Source organism: Chiloscyllium punctatum, chromosome 6, assembly GCF_047496795.1.
Source record: "Chiloscyllium punctatum isolate Juve2018m chromosome 6, sChiPun1.3, whole genome shotgun sequence".
Lineage (NCBI taxonomy): Eukaryota > Metazoa > Chordata > Chondrichthyes > Orectolobiformes > Hemiscylliidae > Chiloscyllium > Chiloscyllium punctatum.
The window spans coordinates 121,771,171-121,791,585 of record NC_092744.1 but is presented as its reverse complement, the minus strand read 5'-3'; the positions used below and the strand labels follow the sequence as shown (position 1 = coordinate 121,791,585).

General features: G+C 46.0%; 1 non-coding gene across 1 annotated transcript; it reads right to left on the bottom strand.

Moving 5' to 3' along the window:
• Positions 1-10,189: 10,189 nt before the first annotated feature.
• Positions 10,190-10,271, bottom strand: trnas-uga (transfer RNA serine (anticodon UGA)). The gene has a single exon. It is a non-coding gene; the product is annotated as a tRNA-Ser (tRNA).
• Positions 10,272-20,415: the final 10,144 nt, after the last annotated feature.

The following is a 20,415-nucleotide window of genomic DNA, read 5'->3' as shown; positions in this document are numbered from 1 at the left end:
ACAACAGTACAGGTGGACCGTACTCCCCCAAGGATTCACTGAGTCCCCGACTCTGTTCGGGCAGATTCTGGAACAATTATTGGAGGGACTAACCTTGTCCCCGGCCCTTAAGCTTATACAATACGTGGACGATCTCCTTTTATCCGGACCCGCGGAGGAGGACGTCCTACTTGGGACTAATGCCCTGTTAAATTACCTAGCTGAGAAGGGGTTAAGAGTGAGCCAGAAGAAGCTCCAATATGTCGAGAAAGAGGTTAAGTACCTGGGACACTTGATAAGCCAGGGACAGAAACGAATAAGTCCGGAAAGAGTGCGGGCAATAATCGAACTAGGCCTCCCAACGACCAAGAGGGAGTTGCGGAAGTTCTTGGGACTCTTAGGCTATTGTCGGTAATGGATAGACGACTATGTCCCCCTTACTAAAGACTTGTACCTAAAACTCATTGAGGAGGCACCCAACAGAATAAAATGGGAGGAGGAGGAGAAAAAGTTAATTGAAATCCAAAAGGAAAATTGATGGCCGCACCTGTTTTAAGCTTGCCGGATTTTAGTAAGACATTTCGTCTCTTTGTGAACTCCAGAAAGGGAACCGCTCTTGGAGTATTGACCCAGGATTGGGGGGGGGGGGAAAAGGAAGCCCGTGCCTTTCCTGTCAAAAATTCTGGATCCAGTCTCCCGAGGGTGGCCGGAGTGTGTCCAAGCGGTGGCAGCCACGGCAAAGCTGGTAGAGGAAAGCAGGAAGTTGACTTTCGGGGCCCCCTTGACAGTCACTACTCCCCACCAGGTTCGAACTATCCTGAATCAGAAGGCCGGGAGGTGGCTGACTGACTCGAGGATTCTGAAATATGAAGCCATATTGTTAGACCGAGAAGACCTCCGAACAGAGGTCGGGGGCTGCCAGAACTCGGCGGACTTTCTTTGGAAAGGGGAAGGGGAGGAGGAACTGGAACACTGCTGTTCAGACATAATAGAGTACCAGAGTAAAGTGAGGGAAGATCTGAGGGATACCCCCTTACATGCAGGAAGGCGGTGGTACATTGACGGGTCCTCTCGAATGATAGATGGGAAGAGACACAACGGTTATGCAGTCATTAGTGAGACTGGTTGGGAATTAGTGGAAAGTGGACGGCTACCGAATGCCTGGTCGGCACAAACGTGCGAATTGTACGCCTTGCACCGGGCTCTGAGGAATTTAAAGGGAATAGCCGGGACAATCTACACTGACTCTAAGTATGCCTTTGGGGTAGTACACATCTTTGGGAAGATCTGGAAAGAAAGGGGAATGATAAATAGTAGAGGAAAGGAGTTGGTCCACGAGGAACGAGCAGCCATGATCTTGGAGGATTTGTTGCTGCCACAACAGATTGCTGTAGTACATGTGAAAGGACACCAGAAAGATGATAAAATAGAGACCCTGGGGAATCAATTGGCAGATGAACAGGCAAAATTGGCTGGGATGGGGAAGGAAGTAATAAACTGCCTGGTAAGGATTCCACAGATATCCGAAATTACCGAAGTACCCACGTTTACTGACAAAGAAGAAACTCTTCTCGCGTCTCTGGGGGGTACAAAGGATAGGGAAGGCAAGTGGACCTTACCCGATGGCCGCCAGCTACTAAATCGACCGTTGACGCGGGACATTATTGCCCGTTTACACCAAGGGGGTCACTGGGGCGCCCAGGCACTGTGTGATGCCTTCCTGCGCCGATATGCTCACCCTGGTCTGTACACGGTAGCCAAGCAGGTCACAGGAGATTGCATAACGTGTCGAAAGATTAACAAAAGGGGGCTGCGGCAGCATGCTAGACAAGGGGGTAGGAGTCCGGCCTATAGGCCGTTTGAGTATGTTCAGGTAGATTACACTGAGCTCCCCGCCATAGGTCGTCTGAAGTATCTATTAGTAGTGGTAGATCACCTGACAGGATGGGTGGAAGCTTTCCCCACAAGATTCTACTCGAGCAAATCATCCCACGATTTGGGCTACCCCGCGCTATTGACTCTGACCAGGGGAGCCACTTCACCTCGACTGTCCTCCAGAATGTAGTGCAAGCAATGGGGATTGACTGGGATTTGCACACACCCTGGCATCCCTCTTCCTCGGGCAAGGTCGAAAGAATGAACCAGACCATCAAAAAGCAGCTAACCAAACTCAATAGTGAAATCGGCCTGCCTTGGACCAAATGCCTACCCCATGCCCTATTGCAAATTCGCACCCAGCCAAGGCGGGATTTGGGCGTCTCCCCTTTCGAAATGCTGTTTGGCCTCCAGTTCCATGGGCCGAAGGGGGAACATCCTGTATTTGAGTCTCGGGATATGTTTGTGCAAAAATATGTGGTGGCTCTGGGGTCTGCTCTATCTCGTTTACGCCAACAGGGACTTTTGACACAGACGCCGCCCCTCGAGTTTGCGGTGCACACCGTCAAGCCGGGTCAGTGGGTCCTGATTAAAAGCTGGAAGCAACGTACCCTCGAACCAACTTGGGACGGTCCCTTCCTGGTACTTTTGACGACCGAAACGGCTGTCCGTACGGCCGAAAAGGGCTGGACACATTACACTCGAGTCAAGGGACCAGTGCCACAACCGACGGAGGACGAACGAACCTCTCTGACAAAGGCATCTAAGGAACAGAGACCCTGAGAACGAACTAATCGGACTTTGGCGAGTCTAAAGGAACTGTGCCCTCGGGCTACGGGTGTCGCAAAAAAAAAATTCGGTCAATCGTATTGTTAACTTGCTATGCCATTATCCTTGGGCTGGGTCATAGTGTGCGTGTTACCCAATTTGGCCTCTGGAAAAAACAAGCAGAGGACCGTCAGTGGTTCTCCATCTCCGTGCTTGCCAACCAATCAACACAGACATTTAGCTTAGACCTCTGTGAGTTGGTGCCCTGTCGGACTAAAAGTCAACTGAATCAAACTAAGCGGAACCTAGAGAGAGAAAGGGGATTCCAGGGTCAGACGTTAGTATTACAATTGCATGGTAGGGAAGGCCTAAATAGGCCTCCAGCCCCCGGGGTCCAGGCTATGGTGTCAGTTGTCCGTGATCCCATCACCCCTGGACGAGATTGTGGGCAGAATCAGTGCAATCCGCTTTATCTGACCATAAAGAACTTGGAAAAGAACGAGGCGAGCCTTAATAGAACAATACTGTGTATTAGAGTTGGGGGCCAGGCAGGATGGGAGGGGGGATGCAGCTGTGCTGCACGTATATCACGGTCATTGAAGCTGAGTCTGGGGGCTCATCCACCACTGATAAGCAGGAAAAGACTAGAATAATTGAGACGACGGATTTGGAAAAGACCTTCGAAATAGAAACGGGATACGGGGAGGCGAATGCCTGGATAGAATGGGTCAAATATACTGTGAGGAGCATGAAAAAGAGTGATTGCTACGCATGCACGAGTGCCCGCCCTAACCCTCAGGTGGTCCCATTCCCGCTGGGATGGGAGAAACACCCACGAGCCATGGACTGCATGATAAGGCTGTACCAGGACCGAGAGGCCTGAAACGACCCCACTTGTCGACCCTTGAGTTTGAAGTTTCCCCCCGTCAGGTCATTCTCAGGGGTAACGGGTACGCACCAGGCATGCGTCTCTCGGACGGGACTACAGTGGGACGACGATGTGGGGACATTTGACAAGTGCAGCGGATCAATTCGGCTGGTCAATGAAACTACCGGGGGCGGGAATTACTCCCACATTCATGTGCCTAGTGCAGACGTCTGGTGGTACTGTGGTGGGAGGGTTCTGCGACCGACCCTGCCCCAAAAATGGACGGGCACTTGTGCGATCGTTCAATTGGCTATCCCATTCACCCTGGTATTCGAAAAACAAGAGCGACCCCGTTCTAGTGGAAGAACGGAGAGAGCTTTGGAGACCTCTTTCGATGATAACATATATTTAGATGCCAGAGGGGTCCACAGGGGTGTTCCTGATGAATACAAGGCTAGGAACCAGATAGCAGCGGGTTTTGAGTCGTCACTGTTCTGGTGGGTGACCATCAATAAGAATGTGGATTGGATTACTTATATTTACTACAATCAGCAGAGGTTCATTAATTATACCCGGGATGCAGTGAAAGGAATAGCAGAACAACTGGACGCCACTCGCAGGATGGCGTGGGAAAATAGGTTGGCCTTAGACATGATGTTGGCAGAGAAGGGGGTTGTTTGTGTCATGATAGGCACTCAGTGCTGCACTTTCATCCCCAACAACACAGCCCCTGATGGGTCCATCACCCGCGCCCTGGATAGACTCACCACATTGGCGGACGAACTGGCCGAAAACTCGGGCATCGACTCTGGCCTCACAGACTGGTTGGAAGCTTGGTTCGGTAAATGGACGGGGGTGGTCGTTCCCTTTCTTGTCTCATGTATAGTGGTGGCAGGAGTACTCACTGCCCTTGGGTGTTGCGTTATTCCCTGTGTTCGGGGATTAACTCAACGACTGATCGAAACCGCCCTTACTATGAAGGATGTTCCCTATGGGCAGGTTGAACGAATAAATCTCGAGATGGAACAACGTGAATCCCTCTTGGGCGGGGATAGTATTAGTGACGGGCAGTTTGATAAACAAGCTCGGGAGTTATTAAATGCCCTGGAGAACAAACTTACGGTTGAAAAATTACAGGCCGTAAGAAAAGACACGGGGGATTTGTAGGGGGTAGTGTAATTTTTAAACGGTTAGCTGCCTTTTAGTCTTTTCTACCTCATAGTAAACACAAGCAGACACTCGGAACTGTTGCCGGACCTCCCCCATGTTTATATGAATGAAACAGTTGTAACAGCTTTCCTCGACAGTTGAGAGACCGCCCTTAACCACAGTCGTACAACATCATCCATATAAGGGAAGAACGGGAAGCTCAAACACTGATTGGCCAAGTGAATAACAAAATAATCGCAGGCACCAGAACCCAAATAAGGAAAACAGTGGGGAATCCTAGCGCTTGTTGGTCAAGACAGCAGTAGTAGACCCAGCCCACATATACATGTATATAATGCGTGGAGATTGCTATGCTTGTTTGTGTGTACCTTTGGGAACAGCACCCGACTTTGCAAAGTTGAATGAAAACGTTTTGGACAGACTCCTCCGTGTCTTTGTTCCTGGGAAGGGAAATAAAAAGTGCCGTAGATGGGGCTGGACAGCCACTTATCTCGCACAACATTCTCTGTATAATGCGGCTGTAACTTCGATCTGAGGCAAGGAGACATTTCTTCCTCAAAGTCTAAAGACCCTTTGGAAGTTAAAGTTGATTTCCTTATCCAAAAGAAAAAGAAAGTAATTACATGATAGCTGAAGAACAACATCGATGCATTTACTGTTGGTGTACAATGAATGAATGGTGACAGCAGAGAATGAGGGTGTTCATGTCGTGGTGTCAGTGCCATTACCACAACATTTCCCGGGAATGCTGCAGTGTCTCCTGCCTCACCACTTAATTTCCACAAATCTGGGAATGAAGGAATGAGAATAAGAGGATGAGAAGCAGAAAGGCTTGTGGAACTGCGGGAGGAATCTCCAGGTTAAAATAGTAGTTAAAAAGAGCAACCTACATTACTGGATTTAAACCAGGAAAATGAAGCCGGAACGCGAAATCAGAATGTACAGCAATTCAAACAGGACACTGAGTTTCTCGATCAGCAACACAATACTTGCGAGAAATAACGAGCTTTTAATACAATGAGCAGGCACCAGTGTGATGGGAGCTGCTTTCACCAGCTAAGCCATGGCGCCACGTTAAAAGCCAGATTTCTCGTCCATATGTGCAATGCCTGAACCACTTGATCACAGGAATTCGAAAACACGTTTTCTGTAATAATGTTGCTCAGTATGAATGGCAATCAAACTCTGCTTGTGCAAAAACAGACGTTTCAATGCTGAGCATGCCCCACTAAAAAGGCACAGAAAAAGACAGTATCCTCTTGCATTGGCGTCCAACAGATATTTTCGTCTGTTGAAACTGACAGAATAAAGAGGATGTGCTCATCTCCTCTCACGTCCCATTAACCACGTTAATACACACACAGGGATTTTCAAACCAAGATGAACAGGCTCATTGTTGTGAATTGACAGCAGTGGTGTGTGAGTCATTGCGAACAGTGAGCAATAAATGCTGAACCAATAGCACTGACACTGAGCCCTGCATCATCAGCTCCACACTCACATCTTGTGTTATGTCTCCAAGGCATCAGTGCATTTGACTTTAATTATTCTCCCCTGCACCTCTCCTCAAGTTATTCCCGACTGCTTGCAGTGTCGAATTAGAACATGAAATTATTAGAAATGCATTTCTGGGACATAGTTGTCTTTCAATGAGATAAGATTCACTGCCCATCCCTAATTATCCCAAAGATGTAGGGGACGTGTTTCTTTTGTTAACTCCTCAAATCCTTAGTATGGAGGTACTGACAAGAAACCGCTAGAGATGGAGTTCCTGGATTGCGGAGAGCAGACCAACCCCAAACTGCGAACGTAACTCACCCAGGGAAGAGCAGATGGACCTCACTCTGTCAATGTAACTCAACCAGGGGACAGAAGGTTGACATCACACGATCAATGTAACTCAACGAGGAAATTATGGCCTGACCGCACTCTGTTAATGTAACTCACCCAGGGAAGAGGAGACTGACACCACTCTGTCAATGTTAGTCATCCAGGGAAGAGCAGACTGACCCAACACTTTATATGTAACTCACCGAGCAAATGGCAGACTGACACCACTCAGTCAGTAAAATTTACCCAAGAAAGAGCAGACTGATGCCACTCAGTCAACGTAACTCATTCAGAGAAGAGCAGGCTGTACCCATTCTGTCTCTGGCACTCATCCAGGAAAGAGCCGGCTGATCTGAATCTGTCAATGAAACACAAGCAGGGAGACGTGCCTGACCCCACTCTGTCAAATAACTCACTCAGAGAAGAGAAGACTTCTTCCATTCTGTCTATGTGAATCATCCAGCGAAGACAGTAATGAAACTATACTTGCTGTTAAACTCAGACAGAGAAGAGCAGACTGTCACGACTCTGAGAAAGTAACACGCCCGTGGAGGAGCAGACTGACACCAATCTCTTAACGTAGCTCACCCAGGGAAGAACTGACTGAGTGCACTCTGTGATATTACTCACTCAGAAAGGAGCAGACTGACCCCATTCTGTTAATATGACTCTCCCAGGGAAGAGCAGATGAAGCCCAATTTGTCAATGAGACTCAATCAGGGAAGAGCACTCTGACCTCACGCGATCACTTTAACACAACTAGGAAATTGCAGACTGACCCCATTCTGTCAATCCAACTCACCAAAGAAAGAACAGACTGACGCCACTCTTTCAATGCAACTCACTCAGGCAAGAGCAGACTGATTCCACACTGTCCAAATGACTCACTCCGTGAAAAGCAGACTGACGCCACTCTTTCAATATTACTCGCACTGGAAAGAGTAGACAGATGCCACTCAGTCAGTGTTACTCACCGAGGGAAGGGCAGACTGATCCCACACTCTCAGTGTAACTCAGCAGACTGATCCCACACGGTCAATATAAGTCATTCACTGAAGATTAGTCTGACCCCACTCTATAAATGTAATTCACTCAGGGAAGAGCAGACTGATCCCATTCTGTCTATGGCACTCAGCCAATGAATGAACACTAACCCCACTCTACCAATTTAACTCGCCAGAGAAGAGCAGATGGAAGCCAGACTGTCAACATAAATTATCGAGGGAATAGAATACTGACCCCGCTCTTTCTGTTTCACTCAGTCAGGGAAGAGCAGACTGTCACCACTCTGTGAAAGAAATTCGCCCAGCGAAGGACAGACTGACCCTACTGTATCTGCGTGACTGACACAGGTAAGAGCAACTAATCCAACTCTGTCAATGTATCTCCCTCAGGGAAGAATACCCTGACCCCTCTCTATCCATGTAGCTCACCCAGGAAACAGCAGACTAACCCCACTCTGTCTATTTAAGTTCACAAAAATCCTCTGAAGTACGTCCTATCCAGACACTCTCCACAGCCCTGTCTCTGTAACCGTGTGCATTTAATGGCGAATCCAAATAACCTGCAAATGTTTAGAATGTGGTAGCAAACCAGAGCTACCACACAGTAATTGGGCGAATGTGCAAACTTCCATCAGGCAGTCACCTAAGCCTGGAATGGAAACCAAACCGACAGCAGTCGTGATTATAAAATGGCAGAACAGAAACCCAGCAAAAAGAATTGCTTCCCTGTGTGTTGCAACGATTCTGAGTATTAATTAAGCCCCCCTCACTGTAGTTAATTTCCATTTTCATCACTGCCAACCTTCTTCAAAGCAAAGCACGCACTTGCTTTTTTCAGACTTCTGATATCCCGCTTTCATCCCGCTTTTTATCTAATCATATTTCTCACTTTACAAACTACATCATAACAGGTTGACAACTGCAGAATGAGCTTTGTTCCGTTCTCCACTGATGTTGAGAGTAGTAATACAACATATTCGAGTAGGACTTGATGCGCTTGCGGGTGGTGTAGTCGCGGCATTATGGCTTTTTTTTCGTTTTCGGTCGACTATTTCGAGTTCATTGCGCAGACTTCTGAAGAAGACTTTTTGGAGTCGAAATGGTAACTGTGTTTTCTCCCGGAAGACAGACGGAGCTTTATTTCTGTTCTCTTATAAATTGATCTTCTGATCTTTGCGATTAAAATAGTGTGCATTACTATTGCTCGGTTTTAGTTTCAAAATCAAGAGAAACATGAAGGAGACAATATCAAAGAACACAAAGTTCTGAGTTGTTTAGATAATTTTTGCAGCAACGGTGAACATGCAGGTCAAATTAAGATAACGGTTCAAGAACATTTAGTCTGGAAGTGGTCTGTGACTTTAGTTCCAAATATATGTTTCCGTTCTTCCAATACATCTTTTTGACTCCCAGAAAACATTGATTGTTTTCTGTATTCACTTTGTTTCGCGATATCTGTCTTCTGGTCGACCAGGGACAACTTGAATTTGCGTCTGCATTGAATAAGATTTCGCTCTTTCTTTTAGAAGCAAACCTATGTATTATGTAACATTTATCATGATGATGGCTAAGAAGTTCAAAATGAATTATGGTTTATGGATCGTGAGCAAGAATGAAGTGATCCACTTGTGAACAGATGTCACCACGCCCTATTCCTACATCGGGCCTGAACGGTCCATTGGCAGAGTCTGCAGAAAGGAACTGTCTAAGTGAACTAGACCTTTGTTCAGTTTGGTTTGATACCAATGGTCGTGCTGTTTTGGTGCAGAGATGTGTCAACATCTCTGACGTTGGAGTCAAAATTTAAGTCGCATCTACTCCATGGAGTGTCCTCTCATATCGGAACATGCTGACATGAAAACATCTAGCACTGATAGCAAAGTTTTTTTCATTAAACTGGGAGTCTGTTTAACTGAGCAATTCAGACAGCCAAGATGAATAATTGGCACTTGGTTCTTCAAGCTGAGCTCTCCACACCAACTGCTCCAACGGAGATCGTGGATAAGATCCCCATCGATTATTTTGGTCAATTTTAGTCTCAGCAACAACCTATTGTTCTTAACAATGCTACTCCACAAGCAGAGGGCTACGTCTGATTTTCATCGTTAATTTTCAATTTCAGTTCTTAATGCACAGTTTCTTACGAATGTGGACAGCAGAAGACTGTTAACATTCCATTTCTAATATTTCCAGAAAATTCTACTCCGCTGATATTGCCTTGCATTATCACACCTCAAGCCAGGAACCTGGACCAGTCGAGTTCCTTTCCACACATGGAATTGTTTTTTCTAATTCATTGACTGCTGATATAAAAGATAATTGGCCTTGAGAGTCAGCTGTAAATTAGGTTGAACTTTCTCAGCTTGACTTTCAACTGATCCTAAAAAAAACTCATCACCTGCAGGTAAATGTATTGCATTGCTTCTTGTTTTGCATAATTGCACCACCACCCCCGCCCCCCTCCCGCCTCAATCCCGAAAATCCAAATTTCACGATAGTTCGACAAATGTTTGGAAACTGATTCGTGTTGGAAGATGGTGGCTTTTTGTTTCTCGACATATAATCTATTCAATTAGACGTCTTGAAATTACTTCGGATTCTTCACAGTTGAAAATTTACTTTCGATTGAATGCAAAGCTCAATCTCCATGAAATCGAAATTCTGCAAAGGAATTAATGAATTTTAAAAGAGTCAACGCTGTGAGCAGGATTCGAACCTGCGCAGGGAGACCCCATTGGATTTCAAATCCAACGCCTTCACCTCTCGGCCATCACAACTGCATCCACTTTGCCAATTTTCATAGTAAAAGAACTGAATTCATGAAATACGTAATTTGTTTGAAGAACAAATTGTCAAGACCCAAAGATTTCGCCAAATCCTTTGCAGAGACGCAGATGAACGTTACCTTAGCAGATTGACAGACTTTCACCGCAAACTAGATTCTGACACAGCTGAAGTTGCGGGAGCAATTCTTCGTCGAATTATAGAGTCACGGATGTAGACCACACGAAGAGAGGATCATTGTCTCACTGCGTCCGATCGATTTTGACTCAATTGCTCATCATCTGGTGCCAAAGTAGATATGCTGTTGTGTTTTAATATTCATCGAAATATCGTATTAGAAATATTGATGCTAAGTCCATAAACACCAGCTACATTCGTAAAAAAATATCGGAATTAGAAAGAATGCAGAACCAATTTACAGAAATGGATCCAGCAACTAATCCGTAAGTTCTGACATCAGGTAATGAACTTGTGAGCACAAGAGAGGAAGATTGACCGAAGATTTGGAACTTGAAATCGTCTTGACGGAATTATTTGCAAAGTTTTTGCGGTTGTTCTAGAGTCATCAAGTCCTTGAACAATACAACACGGAAAGTGGCCCTTCTTTCCAACTTGACCATGGTGGACAGTTATCCTAAATTAATAGGTCCCATTTGCCAACATTTGGCCCACATCCCTCTAAATCTTGTTAATCATATATCCATCCAGATGCCATTAAATGTTACAGTTGTACCAGTCTCCAACAATTTCTCTGGCAGCTCATTCTGGACACGACTGAAAAAGTTGCCCCTGACCTCCCATTTAAATCCTTACCCACTAATTTTAAAACAATGTTTTCTAAATTTTGACTTCCTCACCAGCAGGAAAACACCTTGATGAGTCAACCTATCCATGTCCCTCATGATTTAATAAATAGCAACGATTTGACTTTATCACACTTGTCAGGAAGGAAATGTGCAGAGATTATTATCGAAGGTTTGAAGTAGAAAGTCTGATTTACAGATTTTTAGAATTGCATCTTGGAGAAGTTTTTAATAAGTCATTGAAGTCTAGTAGCAGTTGTAGAAGTCTGTTGTGAAAGCTGCATAAGGATTTCAGGGCACGAGAACAAAGCATTATTTCCAATGTATTGTGGCTCAGTTCGACCGCACTTGGACGACAGTATGAGGAATTATAATCGTCAATTTAGGAAAGATACTAATGCCATATGAGGAATACCACGAATGGTGATTAGCCTTGATATCATGGATGAATGTTAGTCCTGTGAATTGAAATTGGGCAAATCTGGTCTTTTTTTTTAACAGTTTCAAAACAAGAGAGGTAATCTCATTTAGAGTTGCAAAATATTTGAAGAGATAAACAGGGTGGTGCAATTAAAATTTGTTCCCTCATTGGTGGATCGAGAAGCAGGAGAGGACAATTTTAAAATGAAGCATTGTGAATTATGACCAGGATGAGAACTATTGATTTTTGTCTTAGCCTTGAGAAGTCTCGCTATTCAGCACTACAGTGAGCCTTGGATATTTGGTCTTTGAATGCATCACGATCAGCCTGACCCGCCAACACTTCCTGCATCACTATAGACCTGACCCCTCACACTTACCGCCTTAATACCAGTGTGAACCCCTCAAACTTACTGCATCACTACCCATCTGGCGTCCTCACATTTACTGCGTTTCTTTCACTTCAAGACCCTCATTTTGACTGCATCACTCTCAGCCTGACTGCCAAACACTTACTTTGTCACTATCAGTCACGCCCTTACACTTCCTATGTTACTATTATCCTGATTCCTGACACTTACTCTGTCACTATCAGCCTGACTCCATCACACTTATTATGTAAGTACCAGACTGACGCCTCACACTTACCGTATCACTACAACACTGCTTCCTCAAACTTACTATGTCACTATCACCTTGACCCTCTCACATTTACTGCGCCACAATCACACTGACCACCTACACCTACTGCTTCACTATGAGCTTCAACACACACACTTACAGCGTCACTACCAGCCTGAATCACTCACACTTATCACATGACAATCAACATTACTCTTTCAAATTTATTTCATCATTATTAGGCTGAGGCACTCACACTGACAACGTCACTAACAGCCTGACCCCCTCATGCTTACTGCGTTGGTATCTCTCTGATCCCCTCAGAATTACTACGTCACAATCACTCTGACCCCCTCATACTTAATGCATCACTATCCCTCTGACACCCTCATACTTCTTGCATCACTCACACCCTGACACATACGCACCAACTGCATCCCTATCAGCCAAACCCCACTCACTAACGGCGTCACTCTCTCTCTAACCTGCTCACACTTAATGCGTCACCATCACCTTGACACTCTCTCACTTAGTGCATCAATATCAGCCTGACCCCCTCACGCTTACTGCTCAAATGTACTTTGTCACTATCAGACTGACCCACTAATACTTACAGCATCACGATCACCTTGACCCCCCAAACTTAGTGCGTCCAGATCACACTAAACCTTTCACTCTCCTTGCGTCACATTCTGCCAGACCTTGCACACTTATCACTCTGACCTCCTCATATTTGCTGCATCACTATAACTCTATCCCACTCACACCGTGTGTGTCACTATCACCCTGAAAACTCATGCTCACTGCACCAGTATTATCCTGACTCCATCACAATTAGTATATCATTATCAGCCTGACCTCTTACACTTACTGTGTCACTCTCAACCTGTCCCCTCACATTTCCTGTGTCACTCTCAATCTGACACCCTCAAAGTGTCTGCGTCACTGTCACCCCGAACACGTCACACTTACTGTATGGGTGTCTATCTGAAACCTCACGCTGATTGCATCACTATCATCCTGAGCGGCTCACACTTACTGCGTCACTAGCACACCAACACTCTTACCATTACTGCGTCACTATCGGCCTGACACCTCACATGTACTGCATCACTATTAGCCTGACCCGCTCACACGTTTTGCGTCACCACTACCCTGACCCCCCTCACAATTGCTGTGTCGCGATTAGCCTGAGCCCCTCACTATAATGCTGATCAAGCTCACAATTACAGCATCACTATCAACCTGAACCCCTCACACTTTTTCTGTCATTATCACCCTGAACCTCTCACATGTAATGCGTCACTGTCACACTGAGACACTCACATTTTCTGCGTCGTTATCAGCCGGACCCGCCGGCACACAACGTCACTATCAACCTTGCCCCTCACACTTGCATGCCTCAATATCAGCGTGAACCCCTCACACTTACTGCATCACTGTCCATCTGCCATCCTCACACTTCCTGCACCAGTTTCACCTTGACATCCCCATTTTTACTGCGTCACTATCAGCCTGACAGCCACACACATATTGCGTCACTATCAGTGACGCCCTCGCACTTCCTATGTTAATATCACCCTCACTTCTAAAACCTACTGCGTCACTGTCAGCCTGACTCCATCACACATTTTGTGCCAGTACCAGACTGATGCCTCACGCTTACCATGTTACTAAAACTCTGCCCCATCACACTGTTTGCGTCACTATCAGCCTGACCCCTCAGACGTATTGCGTCAATATCACCCTGACCCACTCACACTTTTTGTGTCAGTTTCAGTCTGACGCGTCGCACTTACTGTATAACTAAAGCTCTCCCCCTCACACTGACTGTGTCATTCTCAGCCTGACCCCTTCATACTTACTGCGTCAATATCAGTCTGACCCCTCAGACTTACTGTGTCACTCTCACTCTGATCCTCTCTCATTTACTTCGTCACTCTCACCCTGACCTCCTCACATTTATTGTGTCACTATCACCCTGACCCACTCACACAGTCTTTGCCATTTTATTGCGTCCCCATCAGCCTAACTGCCACACACTTATTGCATCACTTTCAATCACGCCCTCACGCTTCACATGTTACAATCACCCTGAATCCTTACACTTATTGTGTCATTATCAGGCTGACCCTTCACACTTACTGTGTCACTATCAGCCTGACTCCATCACATTTATTGTGTCACTATCAGCCTGACCCCCTCACACTTCCTGCAAAACTATCGCAATGCCCCTCTCTCAGTTACGACTTCATTTACACCCTGACAAACCCACACTTGCTGTGGCACTATCATACTGAGGGCGATACACTTCGTGTCACTGTCATCCTGACCCCTTACACTAACTGCGTCACTATCACACTGGTATCTCCCACCCACTATGTCACTATCATCCTGAGCCACTTACACCTATTGCGTCACTATCACTTTGACCCCAACACACTAACTGCATCAATATCAGCCTGACCATTTCACACATACTGCGCCAGTACCAGGCTAACTCCCTCAAATATACTGCATCACTATCAGGCTGACCCACTCATGCTTACTGCGTTGCTATCACCCTGACTCCCCACTCTTACTGCATCAAGAGCATTGTGCCCCCATACACTTACAGCATAACTATCATCCTGACAACGTCACACTTACTGCGTCAAGATCAGCCTGATGGCCTCAAACTTAATGCGTTACTATCAGCTTCAACACTCACATTTACGGCGTCACTTCTAGCACTGCCCCTGCACACTTACTACATCCCTAACTGCCTTACCCCCTCGCATTTACTTCATCACTATCAGCCTGAGACACTCACACTTACAGCTTTACTACAACCTGGCCCTATGAGTGCATCTACATCACTGTCACCCCGACCCCTTGCCCATACTGCGTCACTATAAGCCTGGCCCCTCAAATGTTCTGCGTCACTATCACACTGACATCTCACACTCACTGTGTCAGTATCACCCTGACCCTTCACAATTACTGCATCACTACAACCTGAACTCCTGAAAGCATGTGCGTCACTGTCACCCTGACCCCATCACATTGCCATGTCACCATCACAATGACAGTCTGCTTCACTGTCATCCTGACACCTCACACTCACTGGACCACTACCATCCTCCCCCTCATAGTGACCTGTCACTGTCATCCAGAGCCGCTCACACTTATTGCGTGCCTATCACTCTGCTCCCAACACACTTACTGTGTCACTATCAGCCTGACACTCGCACACTTCCCGCATCACTATCAGCCTGACCCTTCAAAATTTCACCGTGTCTATCAGTCTGACTCCTCACATTTCCTGCATCACTATCACCTTGTCACTTAACACTTACTGGCCAGTATTAGCCTGACGGCCTCAACATACTGCATCAATATCAGCCTGAACACTCACACACACTCTGTCAGAATCATGCTGACCCCCTCACACTCACTGCTACACTATCACGCTGTCCCCTCTCACTTCCTGCATTAGGATCACTCTGACTCACTGACACTTTCTGCATCACTATCAACCTGACCCCTCACACATACTGTGACACTATCAACCTGACCCCACCACACTTGCTGCATCTCTATCAGCCTGACCCCCTCACACTTACTGCTTCACTATCAGACTGACCCCTCACACTTACTGCATCACTAACAGCCTGACACCTCACACTTACTCTGTCACTATTCCCCTCACACCTCACTTTTATTGGCCACTATCTGCCTGACGCTCTCAACTTACTGTGTCAGTACCAGCTTGAACGCACACACGTACTCCCTCACTATCACCCTGACTGTCTCACACTCACTGCGTCAGACTCTGCCTGACACCATCACACTTACTACGTCACTTTCACCCTCCCACTTTATGCGTCAGGATCAGCCTGACACAGTAACACTTACTGCATCACTATCAGGCTGATCTCCATCCAATTACTGCGTCACTATCAGCCTGACCACTCACTCTTACTGCGTCACTGTCACACTGACCCCTCACACGAAGTGCTTCACAATCACCCTGACCACCTCACACTTACTGCGTCACGATTGGTCTGATCCCTCAGACTTACTGCATCACTATCACTCTGACCCCCTTCACTGCGTAACTATCGGCCTGATCCACTCACACAGTCTGCATCACTAACACACTGACACCTCATCCTCATTGTGTCATTATCATCCTCACTCCATCAGTCACTGTCAGCCTGATTCCCTGTAATGGAGAATTATCATTTTTTGTGAAATCTGTGAAAGCATGGTTGAAACAAAAATGTATGGACCTAACTTTGCAAAAAGACAGAAAAAAAGTAAAGTTCAACCTAATTTACAGCTGACTCTCAACGCCAATAATCTATTATATCAGCATTCAATGAATTTTGAAAAAAAACAACTCCATGTGTGGAAAGGAACTCGACTGATCCAGGTTCCTGGCTTGAGGTGTGATAAGGCAAGGCGATATATAGTATAAAGGGAATATGTGAAAACCGTCAGGCTCTATTTTATGAGGCGACTTGCAAATGTGTCGGGTCCATTCTGCCAATTTCAAAACTAAACTTTTTCTTTGCTCTTCGTAGCATTTGCGTCGAGTCGATTGAAATTCCACGGCAGTAAACTCGGGGTCTCGTCTGGTACCCTGCGACTGGGTAAGATTTTGAAGATTCCCAGGAGGTGTACGCGCCACTGCCTTGAAGGTCTTTCAATTCATCTCGAGCGCTGAATTGGCCCCTTTGAGTGAGAGGACTGGGGATAAGTGGATCGCCCCAGAGTCGCGTTCCGAATCGAATAGGGTCATGGTAAGAGTTGTGGCTAAAGTAATCCGACATAGAGACTTGTTCGAAGAGAATATACGAACCAAGAAGAGGGACCAGTGAACTCTCACACGGTATTCAAGTAAAACTCAAGGGAAAGGATTGCCGTCTCTAGAGAGTTTAAGTGACAGCAAGATTAACGGTGGTTTGAGACTTGGAGTCACCATGGTTAGCGTTGGAGTCGCTAAAGCTGTACCGGTTACGTAGGTTCTTGGTTTGTGAAAACCAAGGCAATGAGGCGGTCGTGCCCAATGAGAGGGGACCTCCGGGAGGTAAAAGCAAGTTATATTGGCAAAGAGAAGATTATGGTATCCTGAGAGAGAGAGAGAGATAGACAGATAGACAGACAGAGAGACAGACAGAAAGAATGAACACTTTTCCAATATCCATGAAAATCGGCTCCAGCAAGAGCTAACAAAAAGAGGGTGGACAGACAAGTCGGAATGGTCAAGAAAACATAAAATATATGCTAAATAATTATGGCCCAGTTTCTGTAAAGCAGTTAAAAATGTAAATCAAGGAATGTGTTTTTCTGGAGGAAGGAAGTTTTAGTAATATTCAGTTGCAAATGCTGAGGTCACCGTTGGAGGAGAGAGAGAAGGAAGCGGAAGCGGCAGAGACAGAGGAATGCCAGAGGAAACAGCGCAGAAGCGGCTTCACAGGAGGCTCCCAAGCACTGAGGATGTCACCTAGACAGGGGAAGAAACGTTTGCAAGACAAATTCCCAGTTCGGCGAACAGAACCACAACAACGAGCACCCGAGCTACAAATCTTCTCCCGAACTTTGAACACCTTCGGGCGAGAGACGCTAAGACAAGCCAGGAAATGGGAATCCTGTGCCAACCGCCTAAGCGCCACATACGAACAACTGCGGTTCCTGCATGAATGCCGAAAGAATCGAATCCTTCCACCATGTGTCACATACAGACCACCAGTCAACAATCCACAAGCCAGGGACACAGCCAGACAGAACGGATTCAGGATAATCCAGGTAATGATTACATACGCTCACAACAGACTACACAAATACAGACAATAAATTGCGCGCCAAAAATCGTTAATTTCAAAAACCACCAATCAGGAATGGACCCGGACCATAGAACAGGCCGTCAGCATAGGACAGAACAGGACCACACACCGCAAAAAACGGCACTAAAAGAAATAATGGCCAAACTAGCACACAAAGAAGAGGACACCACAACACACACCTGGGTTAAACACCTCTCCCACAGACAGCTCACAGACACGGAAAGAACAATACTGGCTAAGGGACTCAACTACAACCACAGGGACACCAAGACAGCAGACTTCCTAGCAGCACTAGAATGCACACTCAGGAACAATGGACTGACAGAAGAGACACAACAAACTGTGAGACAAAGTATCGTACCGCTGATAACAAGAAAAAAACAAACACATAACCTCAACACCAAGGAGAGGGAAGCACTAAAATCACTAAGAAACGATAAGAACATAATTATACTACCAGCAGACAAAGGCAGAATGACGGTCATCCTGGACAAAGCAGAGTACATGCAAAAAGCATATCAACTGCTTGCAGATACCAACACCTACCAAAAGAGGGAGTTTGACCCCACCCCACAGCTCACCAACAGGATAAACAACACACCGAGGAATCTACAAAAAAACGAACAGATAACCAGGTCTGACCTACAAAGAATGAAACCTGAAAGCAACAACACCCCCAGATTCTATGGACTACCCAAAGTGCACAAACCAGCCATCCCACTCAGACCCATAGTATCACTACCAGGGACACCATCACACAAACTGGTGAAAGAACTACAGCAGAAACTGAAACACCTGATCAGCAGATCCAGACACTCTGTACAGTCAACACAGGAATTCTTGGACATCATCAGAAATATACACATAGACAAGGAAGAAACTATGGTCTCATTCGATGTAACGACACTGTTCACCTCCATCGACAAAACACTAGCCAAAGAAATAATACCCAACCTGCTGGACAGACATAACAGACAACACGACGTTGAACCTATCAACAAAGAGGGCATACTTAAACTACTGGACTTGTGCCTCACAACACACTTCACATTCAATAACCAAATATACGAACAAATCAATGGAACACCCATGGGCTTACCGATCTCTGGACTCATAGCAGAAGCAGTAATGCAAAGGTTAGAACAAACAGTCTTACCACAACTTCAACCCAAACTCTGGGTCAGATACGTGGATGACACCTTTGTAATAATTAAAAACACAGGAATAGAGAACACACACCAGATCATCAACGCCACACTCACAGGAATCTGATTAACTAGAGAGGAAGAAAAGGACAACCAACTCCCATTCCTAGACGTGATGGTACAGAGAACACCGAACGGAGAATTCACCACAAAGGTTTACAGGAAAGCCACACACACAGACCAAGTCCTAAACTATGAAAGCAACCACCCCAACACACACAAACGAAGTTGCATCAGGACACTATTCAAAAGGGCCACAACACACTGCAGCACACCAGAACTACAAAAAGAGGAAGAGGAACACCTATACAAAGTATTCGCCAAAAACGGATACCCTCGCAATTTCATCAACAGATGCCTAAGGGAGAGACAATGGAACAAGGACATGCCGCAACCCAAAGGACTAGCCACACTACCATACATCAGGAGCATTTCTGAACTGACAGCCAGACTACTGAGACCACTAGGACTCATAACAGCACACAAACCAACAGCCACTCTCAGACAACAACTCACCAGAACAAAGGACCCAATACCCAACATGAGCAAAACTAATGTAGTGTACAAAATCCCATGCAAGGACTGCACAAAACACTACATCGGACAAACAGGAAGACAGCTAACGATCCGTATACACGAACACCAACTAGCCACGGAACGACACGACCAGCTATCCTTAGTAGCCACACACGCAGACGAAAAGCAACATGAATTCGACTGGGACAACACTACCATTATAGGGCAAGCCAAACAGAGAACACCAAGGGAATTCCTAGAAGCATGGCACTCATCCACAGACTCTATCAACAAACACATCGACCTGGACCCAATATACCAGCCACTACAGCGGACAGCTCGAACTGACAACCGGAAGCGGCAGAGACAGGCCACTATAAATGCCGGAGGAAACATCACAGAAGCGCTTCACAGGAGGCTCCCAAGCACTGAGGATGTCACCTAGACAGGGTACGAAACGTTTGCAAGACAAATTCCCAGCTCGGCGAACAGAACCACATTATCACAATGCCTTTATTAAAAATTCCAATGAGTTCCTGTTTAATGAAGTGATGAGCAATGAAATGCTGTTCAGTGGCTAAAACTGCTTGTGTCCTTGGCAAGTAGCAGCCAGAATTACATGCAGACTGACTCTACTTCATGATCTGAGACCAAATGGTTTCGCTGTAATGTCTTTTTTTCCATTATTGTTAGTGTTACCCATTTTGACTGAGTTTCCACAAGCTTGTGAACGATTGAATA